Source organism: Salmo salar, chromosome ssa22, assembly GCF_905237065.1.
Source record: "Salmo salar chromosome ssa22, Ssal_v3.1, whole genome shotgun sequence".
NCBI lineage: Eukaryota > Metazoa > Chordata > Actinopteri > Salmoniformes > Salmonidae > Salmo > Salmo salar.
The window spans coordinates 8829611-8842023 of NC_059463.1; the positions used below are offsets into that span (position 1 = coordinate 8829611).

Here is a 12413-nt window from a genome sequence, read left to right on the forward strand (position 1 = left end):
GTAAGCACACTTGTTTGGTTCGCCTAAACATTTGCTCTGCAAATGTAAAATATTCAAAACCCTCAGAAGATAGACTATATATCAAATCAGCTGTTACTCACAAAGAAGAAAGGACCTTTGATTCCTTATGGGTGAAACACAGCACATCTGTGATGGGAGGCTGACAACAGAGAGCACAGATTTAGCATCATGCACACACACATAAACACACACAAGCACACACACTGATACGGACCCAAATTTAAACACACACAAGCAGGCAGAAACATATACACAAATAGACTTTCGATGAATGGCGTATTTCACCTGTTGCCAGATGGGATATAAGGCCTCTTGATTGAATGACACGGTAAACTGAGATTGACTACAAAGTCAGGCGAGACACACACACACACTTCCCGGTCGTCACTAGTTAACACAGCCACAAAGTCATAATAATGGCTAAACTGAGCCTATTTCTACAATTTATCTTCTTAAAATCAGATTTTAAAACTAACCCTACCCTTAACCACACTGCTAACTTTATGCCTAACCTTAAATTTAAGTCCAAAAAGCAAATTGTAGTTTCCATGAATTTTTACAATAGGCCATTTTGACTTTGTGGCTGTGGTAACTAGTGACAACCAGACTTCCCCTCCCAAACTCTGGGAGTAGGTCCAGCCACAGACCTCACTGAGACCAACATGTTACAGATTCCAATGTGCAGCAGGAATTAGGTCTGCATAATATGGGCAAAAATCAAATTGCAATTTATCTACCAAATATTGCGATTTGACTTGTGATATAGATCAAAACACTTGGGTATAGAAATAGAATGATTCATATTAAGTGGAAAGCAGCATTTTTCTTGTTTGGAATGATCTGTTGACTGCATTTAACCTGACAGAACAGCATGCAAACTTACAGTGAATCTAACAGCAGGGAGGAGGAACTGCGCCGCTTGAGTGACAGGAGGTGAGGCTTTGTGTGTGTGTGTGGCAAGCAGCCCCAATAGCAGAAAGGGAGAGAGATGAGAGTAAACTATTTTTTTTTTAAACTGACATTACACAAGGCTGAGTGGAAGTTCAAAATATTGTTATATATATATATATATATCTCTTGCGATATGGAAATTGCACATGTCAATATTGTGATTTTGATGTGAATTTGATTAATTGTGCAGCCCTAGCAGGAATGTAAATACCAGTGGAAAGCTATGCACCTCACACATTCATTCAAACTCCACCATTCACAGCCTACAAATCCTCTCCATCTGTTTTCCCAGGCCTCATAAAGCTACAGATGTAGGATCCTAATTTGAGCCAGTTTACTACAGCAGGAAAATAATCCTGGAGCAACAGGAAATGTGAATTATTTTGTCATTATAATTACTGGACATTTTTGTAGGGGTTGACACATTTTGTCTGAAATTTCAAAGAGGAAATTACAAACTTTTAAAAGCCTTTTTAAAACTCAAATACACTACAAGTTTGCTGTGCAAGAAAATTCAAAAACCTAAAGAGTGATCAAATTAAGATCCTACATTTTCAGGACTTTGACATATCTTTGCACTGGCCCCTGTGCAGGTTTGCTGGTCTATACTTTTCCCAGCATTGCTTATAATAATACATCCCATGTAATGCTGAATATGTTTGAGTCATTATATGTCCTGGCCCACTCTTCTTCTATGGGAAATTGTCGGTATAAACACAGGAAGGAATTCCATGTGACTCCTGAGAGTATGTGTGTTATATTATGTGTTTAACTGTCCACAGTCAACATATGAAAACCCTCACAGAGACAGCCACAGACTGGAAAACAAGTAGAGGTTGTGTGTATTTTGGCTGTGGGTGGAGGATTGTATAGGGATAACCAGTGATTTATACACTCAACCAATGTTTATAAAAAGAGGACATCACCCTGATGCATTCAAAAGATGATCCATTTCTCTTTTAATTGGTGGAGTAGGGGAATGACGAGGTGAAAAATGACAGACCCTACACTATGAAATGGGGACATCCGTGTTCCATTCCAGAAGTGGTAGGAAAGTAAAGTTTCATTCATACGTCGCACTTCGATACAAACAGGATGGATTTCAGAAATAAATAATAGTTTTACAGAGACTAAACATCCCCTGAGAGGGAGAAGTCTGGCCTATTGAGCTAGGACAATGGTGTAACTGATGAGGAAACCAGGGTTCAAACAGACACCATCCACCAAAGTAATCATTGACTGGACAGCCAACTAATGCTGTCAATCAAATGAGGTAATCTTTACATAAAGTGGTTTCAAGTCAACGTGTAAAATGCCCTCGACAAACACTCAACTGTGACACTACGACGCAAACAGCATTGGAGAGCTAAGTAGCCTCACTCCCACTCTGAGCAGATGTCCCATTGAAATTGAATGGGATCATACCGAAGAGATATGCATTTCAACCTCATGCATTTGCTCACCGTCATGCCAGTACACAATAAAATAATCCTAGCCTCAGAGATTTAGAACAAACAAAGTAACAAAACTGGTACATGTCGGTGGACTGTAAAAGTAACAAAACGGGTACATGTCGGTGGACTGTAAAAGTAACAAAACGGGTACATGTCGGTGGACTGTAAAAGTAACAAAACGGGTACAAGTCGGTGGACTGTAAAAGTAACAAAATGGGTACATGTCGGTGGACTGTAAAAGTAACAAAACGGGTACAAGCCGGTGGACTGTAAAAGTAAAACAGGTACATGTTGGTAGACTGTAACAATAATAAAACGGGTACAGGTTGGTGGACTGCATAGTCTTCCTCCCATCTGTTTATAATTTCATAAGGTCTTTGTCAGATTGTTCCTGTCTGTCAGAATGCAGGCTTTGTTAGGGCTGCTGTTGCAGCTGGGACACTTGCTGGTGAGGGCCTCCAAGAGAGGTACCCCCCCCCGAGGGCAGACCCCAACCCCTAGCCTAAGCCCTGCACACACCCATCTATCACTCATACTAAACACACACACAAGCACACCATATTTGAATATTTTTCTCTTTCTGCACACAACCCCAAAGAAAATCCCATTATCATGGCTGAAGGGCCTACTATAAAACACAATTATACACAGATGCACACATTCTCTCTCTCTCTGAGACACCCACACACTCAGAGCCTCACAAACACACACTTGACAAGGAGAACAACAGGACTTGGCAATTGAAGGAGCAGCTGCTCTCTAAGGTCAGATTACAGATTTTTTTTTTTAAATACACTCAGCCCAAGAGATCGGTTCTCTTACAAGGCTGGAGACAGTTCCTGACCAACTGACACACACACACACACACACACACACACATTGCTCTTTCTCTCTACTCAAAAGCAGCTTATTTTACCACTGGGTTACAGTATGCAATCAGGTTTAAATACATGTTAAAACGTTTCATTTCAATAGTTGAAAAGGAAGGTGAGCTGCCTATTGAGTAGCCTAGTCGAGTTTTGCCTCTGAGAGGAAAGAGAGGGCCAAGACACTGCCAGTCCTCCCTCCCCTCCTAGACTCCCAAGTGTATGAGAGCCCCATCTCAGAGCACTAGAAGAGCTCCCCCTCCCCCTCCTCTCCCCTGTCTGTGTTTGGCCCTAATAAATTCTCTCCAGCTCCTCCAATAACTTCCTCCTACTTCCTCTCTGGCACGGCGCTCAGGAAACAATCAGAGCTGAGTGAGCGGAGGGCTGGACGACCGACAGCTCACACGGCAAGAGGCAGAGGCAGAGAAAGGGAAGGGGAGACAGCTAGAGAAGGGGAGAGAGAGAGACGGAAAGTGTAGGACAGAGGTAGAACGAGAGTGAAAGAGAGAGGAGGAAAGAGTAGGGCGAAAGAGAGGGAGAGGCAGAAAGAAAGAGAGAGAAGGGCTTACATTCAGTCAGTAAGGCAGTCACACTCTCTAAGCAGCTTGATTCTCTTTGGATACCCACAAAAAGGCATGTTTGAATTGGAAAGGCTGAAATCAACTGAAATATTTCTAAGTCTGACAGAAAGAGAAACAAATGTTAGAAACTTTCCCAATCTGCCATGAGACATCAAAAAAAGTCTTCCTTCTAGTATAAAACATCAACCCAGGGCCTGAATGGCGGGTGATTGACTAATCCATGTCCTCCTACACCACAGACCCTGCAGACTAGGGTCTACCCCAGCATCTCACAGCTCCATGGAGTACAACTTTAATCCAGCCGACCAACAGAGGAAAGACTGACACAAAGCGGAGAGAGCGCGCCAGACTGCTTATTTTACAGCCTGATTCAGCAGTTTAATCAGACATTTTCCAGGGAGCGTTGCAGGGCAGTCATCCTCTCCTCCTCGCCTGAGTTGTTCATTCTGTGGTGAGGCCAGCGGTTTGGTGCCTTAATCTGTGAAACCTTTAAGACGTTGCGTAATTAATGCACAAGTGCGCAAGCTTATACAGTTACTCATCTACCCATATAGCCCGGTGATAAAGGATAATCTATATGTGGTACTTGTTGCATGGCAAGAATTATTATTATTTATTTATTTATGAAGGAACTAACTTTCGAACCCAAAACCCAGAGGTGCTCATCCTTTCAAAATGAATTCACAGCCATTGTGTAGCCTACAACTCATTTAACAGACAAAGCATTAGAAGCCCGGGTTGATACTTTACACAACACTTTTAGATGTGTATGATGCTTAGTACGGTCTAAATTCTTCAGTAAGTGTGTGGTTTGGTTTTGGAGAGGTCGTCCTCCAACTCCCCACTCTAAAGGCAGGGATTAAGACCGAGGCTTCATACGAGTGCCCCTTTAAGTCATTGGAGCCCCACTCCAACACAATGCCCACTACATCAGTCATAAGACAGGATCCCAGAAAGCCAGGCCTGGTTTGTTGCCCCCGTCATTTATAATGGACACCACCTAGAGACACAAACTAACAAACTTCCTGTTTACTGCTGCATAAAGCATGAGCCCACAGAGTTGTGTTGTCATTCTCTCGACACAATAGAGGGTTGGTTTGTGAAGTTCATCACTATCAACAGTTGGTTGCAACAAGAGCAACTGAAAAGTTAAGCCATTTGGAAAAAATGGACACAAAGACTATACTGTTCTAGGCCACTCCCAAGCTCCTCCCTTGAGCAGTCAGGGAGGCCAGAAGTCATATCTGTTAGTTAGGGCCTTACTGCATTAGGAGAACATGTAAACAAGCCCATGCACTCAATGCATTAATGTTAATCAAAGGTTTATTCATGGTATTCTAATTATAGGCTAAGACATGGTAATTGCTTAGGGGTGCATTGACTCTGATCCTGGAAATAAGGATAGCATCACATATGCTTACGACAAATCTAACAATGCCTTAGAACCACATTAAAGTGCATTGTACCTGGCTATAAATGAAATATTCCCCAAATTAATATTCTTTATGCACTCTTGATGCTTGAGTTAAATATTATACTCCTTATATGTTGTGAAGGCCAGATCTCTCTGAGGCTCTCTCTGTGTGTCTGCAACAGTCACAAGTGGTATTTGTTCAGACCTCTGTTGACCGGAGGGTATGTGGCCACCATTTGGAAGACCACTTCTGGCGATGGTGCTAAAAAGTCAACCAACGTCTGCACAAAATGGGCAGAGCTCATTAGCCTTTCTTCTGAGGGGTTTTTAGCACAAACCAGTGAAGTTGCTCTCATATAGCCAGTGAAGATATGCTGGGTTGTTTCTCGCACTCTCCAGAACAAGCAACTACCTATAGTATTTTAAAGGAAGGTATGTTTGAAAATAGGAAATGGATAGTATAGAAAATGTAAACATTTTAAAATGATATGCTGTCTGAGCATAAGATAATATCATCTGAAGAGCAATTAACCCAGTCAGATAAATGACACATTTTAACGGTAGCCCTACTTAGAAGTAGATTTTTGGAATCCATAAAAATATTATTGGCTTGTCACTCAGTGTTTTTTGCAGTACACCAAATAGAGCATTTTATTCACAACCATGAAAACCACAGTGGTGGCAACATTAAGAATTTTTTTCCCCCTGATTACATTGTTAGAGGGACACATTTATTATCCATGCCATGCCAATGCACAATGCATGAAGATCTGAGTCAATGCCTGGATAGTAGCTGTGTTATAATTAAGTAATATATGGCCAATATACCACGGCTTAAAGGCTGTTCTTAAGCGCAACGCAACGAGTGCTTGGACACAGCCCTTAGCCGTGGTGTGTTGGCCATATACCACAAACCCCCGAGGTATACGGTCTGTTATAAACTGGGTGGTTCGAGCCCTGAATGCTGACCACTGTATACCACGGGTATGACAAAACATTTATTTTTACTGCTCTAATTATGTTGGTAACAAGTTTCTAATAGCAATAAGGCACCTCGGGGGTTTGGTATATGGCCAATATAACACGGCTAAGGGCTGTATCCAGGCACTCCATGTTGCGTCGTGTATAAGAACAGCCCTTAGCCGTGGTATATTGGCCACATACCACACCCCCTTGTGCCTTATTGCTTAAATATACCATGGCTGTCAGCCAATCAGCATTCAGGGCTCGAACCACCCAGTTTATTTAATACAAAACCATCCAGCCCCAGAGTTTCAAAGATTTTCCTCAATTGCACTTTCGACTTCATCAACCTATATTATTAGCTTTGGGAAAAAGGTGTTGTAAGTTCACATCTGCACTTGACTGTCTTATTACCCTTTCTGTCCTGAAATAAAAGCCCCTGCCCAGTGCCCGTACACTAAGCTGGGATGGAATATGTTAATTAAATTATTGTTTTTTCCCGATGGCCTGGGGTACTACAGCTAGGGAGACCAGAAGAGAAACTACCCACTTTAAGAGAACATTGTTCAAATGATCAAGTTGACCACAAGCATTAGAGCAGGCAGGCAGCTATGGCCTTTGCGTTACAAGTAAAGCTGCTAGGCGTAAACAAAATATACTTAGCCCACAGAGTAGACTCAGAGTATGAGTTGCAGTGTTGCAATTTGTTTGAGAAAGAGCTGATTGTGTTGGGACTGAGAGCAGAGCAGAGCAAAGCATAGCGCTAGTCTGCTACATGCATGTTGCATAAACACACTGAGGACGGAGGGAGAATCTGTCAGAGCAGCAGAATATTGATCCTTCCCAGATTTACCCTCTCGTCATTACTCCATCGCAATCTAATATTAGACACCTTCATTCACAAAGGATACTTTCACTGCTTTCTTCTGTTTTTCCACATGCACACAAGTTCCACATTTTCAGAGAGAAAGTAAATTGGCCCAGCTTTGTAGATATTAAAAGGTATTAAAGCTGGAATCCTTAATGGTGAAACTGACATGTCCGTTTGCAATATTACAAGAAAAGTTACTGCACACAACGAACACAGTTTTTTCCCCCTCTGATATCATTGCACGCGCGTGATATGCTGCTGTTCTATGTAGTGCAATCTTTTTTACCTTGATGCGCCGACGCTCCCCACCTCTACTTCGTCAAACAATAACAACGGCCGTGGGGTAGACAGTGGCGCTGTTTCCCCTACTGACGAATACATATTTCTAAGCTAGAATCCTTAAAGGAGAAACAGCCACATCAGTTTGCTATATTACAACAACAAAGTTACTGCAAACAACAAACACCGTTTTTTCCCCTCTTGGACATCACTGCACACGCGATAGAAGAGGGCACAGCCATTTTGTTTTACCATGCTGCACGGTGCTCCTCAGCTCGGCAACAAAAACAATAATAAAGGTGGTGGGGCGGCCAGTGGCGCTGTTTCCCCCTACTGTGGATTCCATCTAAGTGTGATTCATCTTTAGTCTCAACGTTCCTCAGTCACCCAAGTGTTTATGTTGGACGGTACTATACTTCCAACACAGGACATCAACAATGTGTAACTTCAAAGTATGGTCTGATGGGTTCTGTTTTTTAACTTCACTAGGGTAGGGGGCAGCATTCAAAGCATGCCCAAATTAAACTGCCTGCTACTCAGGCCCAGAAGCTAGGATATGCATATAAGTGGTACATTTGGATAGAAAACACGCTAAAGTTTCCAAAACTGTTAAAATAATGTCTGTGAGTATAACAGAACTGATATGGCAGGCGAAAACCTGAGGAACATCCATCCAGGAAGTACTATTATTTTGAAAGGCTGTTTTTCCATTGAAAGCCTATCCACCATACAAAGACTTAGGACCCAGTTCACGATCTCTATGGCTTCTTCTACATGTGGCCAGTCTTTGGGCATTGTTTCAGGCTTTTACTCTGAAATTAGGGAGATACAGCACTTTCAATGAGTGGACAGTGGAAATTTCCAGACATGAAGCAAGCGCGTGATCGGGACTGTGCCATACTTGTTTCTCTTTTTCTATTGATGAAGCTTTTGTCCAGTTGAAATATTATTGATTATTTATGACAAAAACAACCTGAGGATTGATTTTAAACATCGTTTGACATGTTTCTACAAACTTTTATTGTACATTTTTGACTTTTCGTCTGGATGTTGAGAGCGAGCTTTGTGCCTTTAGATTACTGAACTAAACGCACCAACAAAACAGCGTTTTTTTGGACAAAAAGAGGGACATTATCAAACAAAACAAACATTTATTGTCTAACATGGAGACCTGGGAGTGCCACCAGATGAAGATCATCAAAGGTAAGTGATTAATTTTAATGCTATTTCTGACTTTTGTGACACCTCTCCTTGGTTGGAAAATGGCTGTATGGTTTTCTGTGGCTAGGCGCTGACCTAACATAATCACATGGTGTGCTTTCGCCATAAAGCCTTTTTGAAATCTGACACAGCTGCTGGATTAACAAGACGTTTATCTTTAATCCTATGTATAACACTTCTATCTTTCATCAATGTTTATGATGAGTATTTCTGTAATTTGATGTGGCTCTCTGAAATTTCACCGGATGTTTGTTTGAGACAATGATTACTGAACATAACGCGGCAATTTCAACTGAGGTTTTTGGACATAAAGAGGGACATTATCAAACAAAACAAACATTTTATTGTGTAACATGAAGTCCTGTGAGTGCCATCTGATGAAGATCATCAGATTAATTGAATCTCTATTTCTGACTTTTGTGAGCCATCTCTTGGCTGGAAAATGGCTGTATGGTTTTCTGTGACTAGGCGCTGACCTAACATAATCGCATGGTGTGCTTTCGCCGTAAAGCCTTTTTGAAATCGGACACTGTGGTTGGATTAACAAGAAGTTTATCTTTAAAATGGTGTATAATACTTGTATGTTTGAGGAATTTTAATTATGGGATTTCTGTTGTTTTGAATTTGGCGCCCTGCAATTTCACTGGCTGTTGTTGAGGTGGGACGCTCCCGTCCCACTCATACCAGAGAGGTTAACAGACCACCCAAACAGAATAAAAATAGGTAGAGAAGACTCTATTCCCCTGGTTTAATTCCACAACATAGTTGTAAAACTAAAGGCATGTTTTGGCAGTAAAGTGTAGAAATGATTAATAGCAAACTTTTTATTTCATAAACAGTTTAACTTATTGTGCATATAGATCCTTAAACTTGTCAATCCTGAAATCTCCAATACTATCTAAGCCTGCGTGCTTATTTGTTTGGTTGCACTAAAATATGATACAAAGCAGGCTGCACTATTAGACATCACTTCTTATATTTGGAAGTACTACCTATCTTCGGGTATAAACAATTCCAACAATGTCAACTCAACTACCTGTTGAGCCTATGTACCTCAGTCAGTACAGTTTCCCTATACTGAAACTCACATTTCCACAATATAGACATCACATATTACCCTTACATTATTTATAGCATACTAATTCTAATTGACAACACTTGTATCACATTATCACCCAAATACCATATGTTAGCTTCAATCGTTACTGGAGACTGTATAGGCAAACATTGGTCTATCTCTTCGAGAGTCAGAGAATGTGCAGCTGCAACCAGGAGTGCCTGCAGTGCTTCAACAACTTAGCGAAACTACTGAGTCCATCTGAAAGATTTACAGTTGGGCAGATGACCTGGGGATAGTGTTTGTATGGATCTATTATGTCAATTATAAACAAACCCAAATTGTGATTTGGTGTGATTCAAAATGTTCTTTTTTTGTGTGTCTTTCTCTTTTATTTCTTTTAACTTTTTGTTTATTTATTTTATTTTTTATTTAAATCTAACCTTTATTTAACTAGGCAAGTCAGTTAAGAACAAATTGTTATTTACAATGATGGCGGGAACTGTGGGTTAACTGCCTTGTTCAGGGGCAGAACGACAGATTGTTTCGTATAGTTTGACGAAATGGTGACTGACTATCTTTCCAGTGGAGTAAACGTGAATGACTTGTTTACCATTTGAATGTAACCCTAAATGTCTATTATCTCAACCCTAAACAGGCTTTTCTGGCTGGTCTACTAACAGTACTTAGTGATGAACCTGAAAGACAACATTATATTGTTCTAGCTGTTGAATGGCATTGACTGGACTGTAACACTGTTGTGTACACTTGTTTACAGGGTGGTTAAGAGAGATGAGAAATTATAAACCTTGCAAAGCATCACACTTTTTTGTGGTATTTCTATAATAAGGAAAGCAATTGGAGCAGGAATTATCTGTTTTCCCAAGCGTAACCAATAGCACACCATGAACAGGTGTTTCTTGACGATATACAATTATATGCACACAGATCCATCCATTTTAAATGCTAATATAAGGATTACATATTTAAGTAAAGATTTCCAGTGAAACATCCCTGGCCCCATGTGGAGAAGATCAAGAAAGATCCACAACTCAAAGAAAAGTACAAAACCCTTACTTATACATTATTTACCCATATAAAAGAAAGGTTGAAAGAAACAGTTTTTTTTTTAAATAGTTGGCTAATGCGAAAATTGTTGATTAAAAATCTGCACTAATTTAGCTGTTGAACTATTATTCAGTAAGGGATACACACAAAGGAATAATACAACATTCATTAGGACATATTAAAATAAAAACAGACAATGAATGTGTTTCCCCTATGATGAAGAGAAATAGTCAGAGGACTGATTGGACAAGAAAAATAAACAATTTCCAAGTGTCCTAAATCAGAACATTTCGTAAACAACAGTGTGTATGTATAGAGGCTGCAGTGGTGTGTGTGTGTGTTACTTAAGTTATGATAGCTTCATGTTCTCTCTGTTGTATTTATACATATATTAATACGCATAAACGACCATGTCAAATTGTTGCAAGACCAACAGCGTATCTGTTTTGCGTGAAACTGATTGAAACAGATTTGTTTTGTCAGTGTTGCCATTTTCTGGTAAAACAAAAAAAGGTAAACATCCATTGAATACATAACATAATATATTACTGTAATATGATAAAGAATAATAGGAAATAAAAGTTTTTTTTTAGACCTACTTAAATCTAAACTTCTATAAATTGGTTGGGGGGGGGGTCGTATATGGTATCTTTCCTTGGACACGATGTTACCAAATTCGGTGATTCACTTACCTATGGGGTGCAGCAAAACAGCGCGTTAAATGTCGAGTTATGTATTCCTCCAATTTGCCTTTGTCTGTCTGTCAATTCTTGGGTATATAACCACTTGATTCTTCTGGAGAACAAGTTTAGAGGAAAGTGGTCCGGATCCAAGCAGCTGTACGAAAAAGAAAGGAAACATGGTCGTTGTCCCATAGTATTGACAAAGAAGCAATTATTATTGTCAGTGAGTATGGTCAATATAGTTAAACGCTTAGCAAAGATTTCCTGCACACAGAGAAAGTCACACACAATATAGGCGATGAATCCCTTATTCTTTTATTCCCTCCCAACGCAGGGAGTTCCACGGAAAAATGCAAAAAATGACAATGATCTGAAAACTTCACCGAGCGCAGCATGAAAACTTCACCGAAAGCTCTTAAACAAAGGGAACAAATTAATGGTTACTCACCTTTTTATTTGGTAGTCACCCCTCCTGACAAAAGCGAAGGGAACTTACTCATTTTGATACTTAATTTTTGGGCGCATTATCGTTTTCAATAATATTTATCCTGGTTTGACAGTGTAAGTGGAATGTTAGGTATGACTTTGGTATGAAATCAACGCACTACACTGGAAAACGAAGAAAAAAAAAAACTTTCAGGGAGGAGCCATTGGGTAACGTCAATCAACATACTTGGGGGCAGTGACTTCACTGAAATCTCCACCCCCACGATTTTGAAAATACAGTACCGGGTGTCGGTCCTACCGTAGACTATTTCAGAGAAGTCTTATCAAGAGAGGATTCTTCGTTGAAGTTGCCTTTCGTTCTCTGGCTGTGCCACTTGAAATGACAACATGACCTATGCAGTAAAATGTAAAAAAAATAAAAAATAAAATAACAGCAAAGATCACAGGATGACTTGCATTGCTTGGTGTGAAACTTGCTGTGTTATAAAGCAAGTGGAATAGATATGAATGGAACGTTATTAAATGAGAACCTGTAGG

General features: G+C 40.2%; 1 protein-coding gene across 12 annotated transcripts in view; it reads right to left on the reverse strand.

Moving 5' to 3' along the window:
- The window catches only part of LOC106582716 (transcriptional enhancer factor TEF-5), a 38517-nt gene extending 26440 nt beyond the window's left edge, over positions 1 to 12077 (reverse strand). For 11 of the 12 annotated variants that reach the window (XM_014166085.2, XM_014166083.2, XM_045705121.1 and 8 more), the window contains exons 1-2: positions 11878 to 12077; positions 11439 to 11583 (exon numbers count right to left, since the gene is read on the reverse strand). The gene's annotated coding sequence lies outside the window, so the exon portion shown is untranslated. Of the gene's footprint in view, positions 1 to 101; positions 161 to 11438; positions 11584 to 11877 lie in introns of all 12 variants that reach the window. The other variant, XM_014166078.2, reaches the window with a different exon arrangement.
- Between the last annotated feature and the right edge of the window lie 336 nt (positions 12078 to 12413).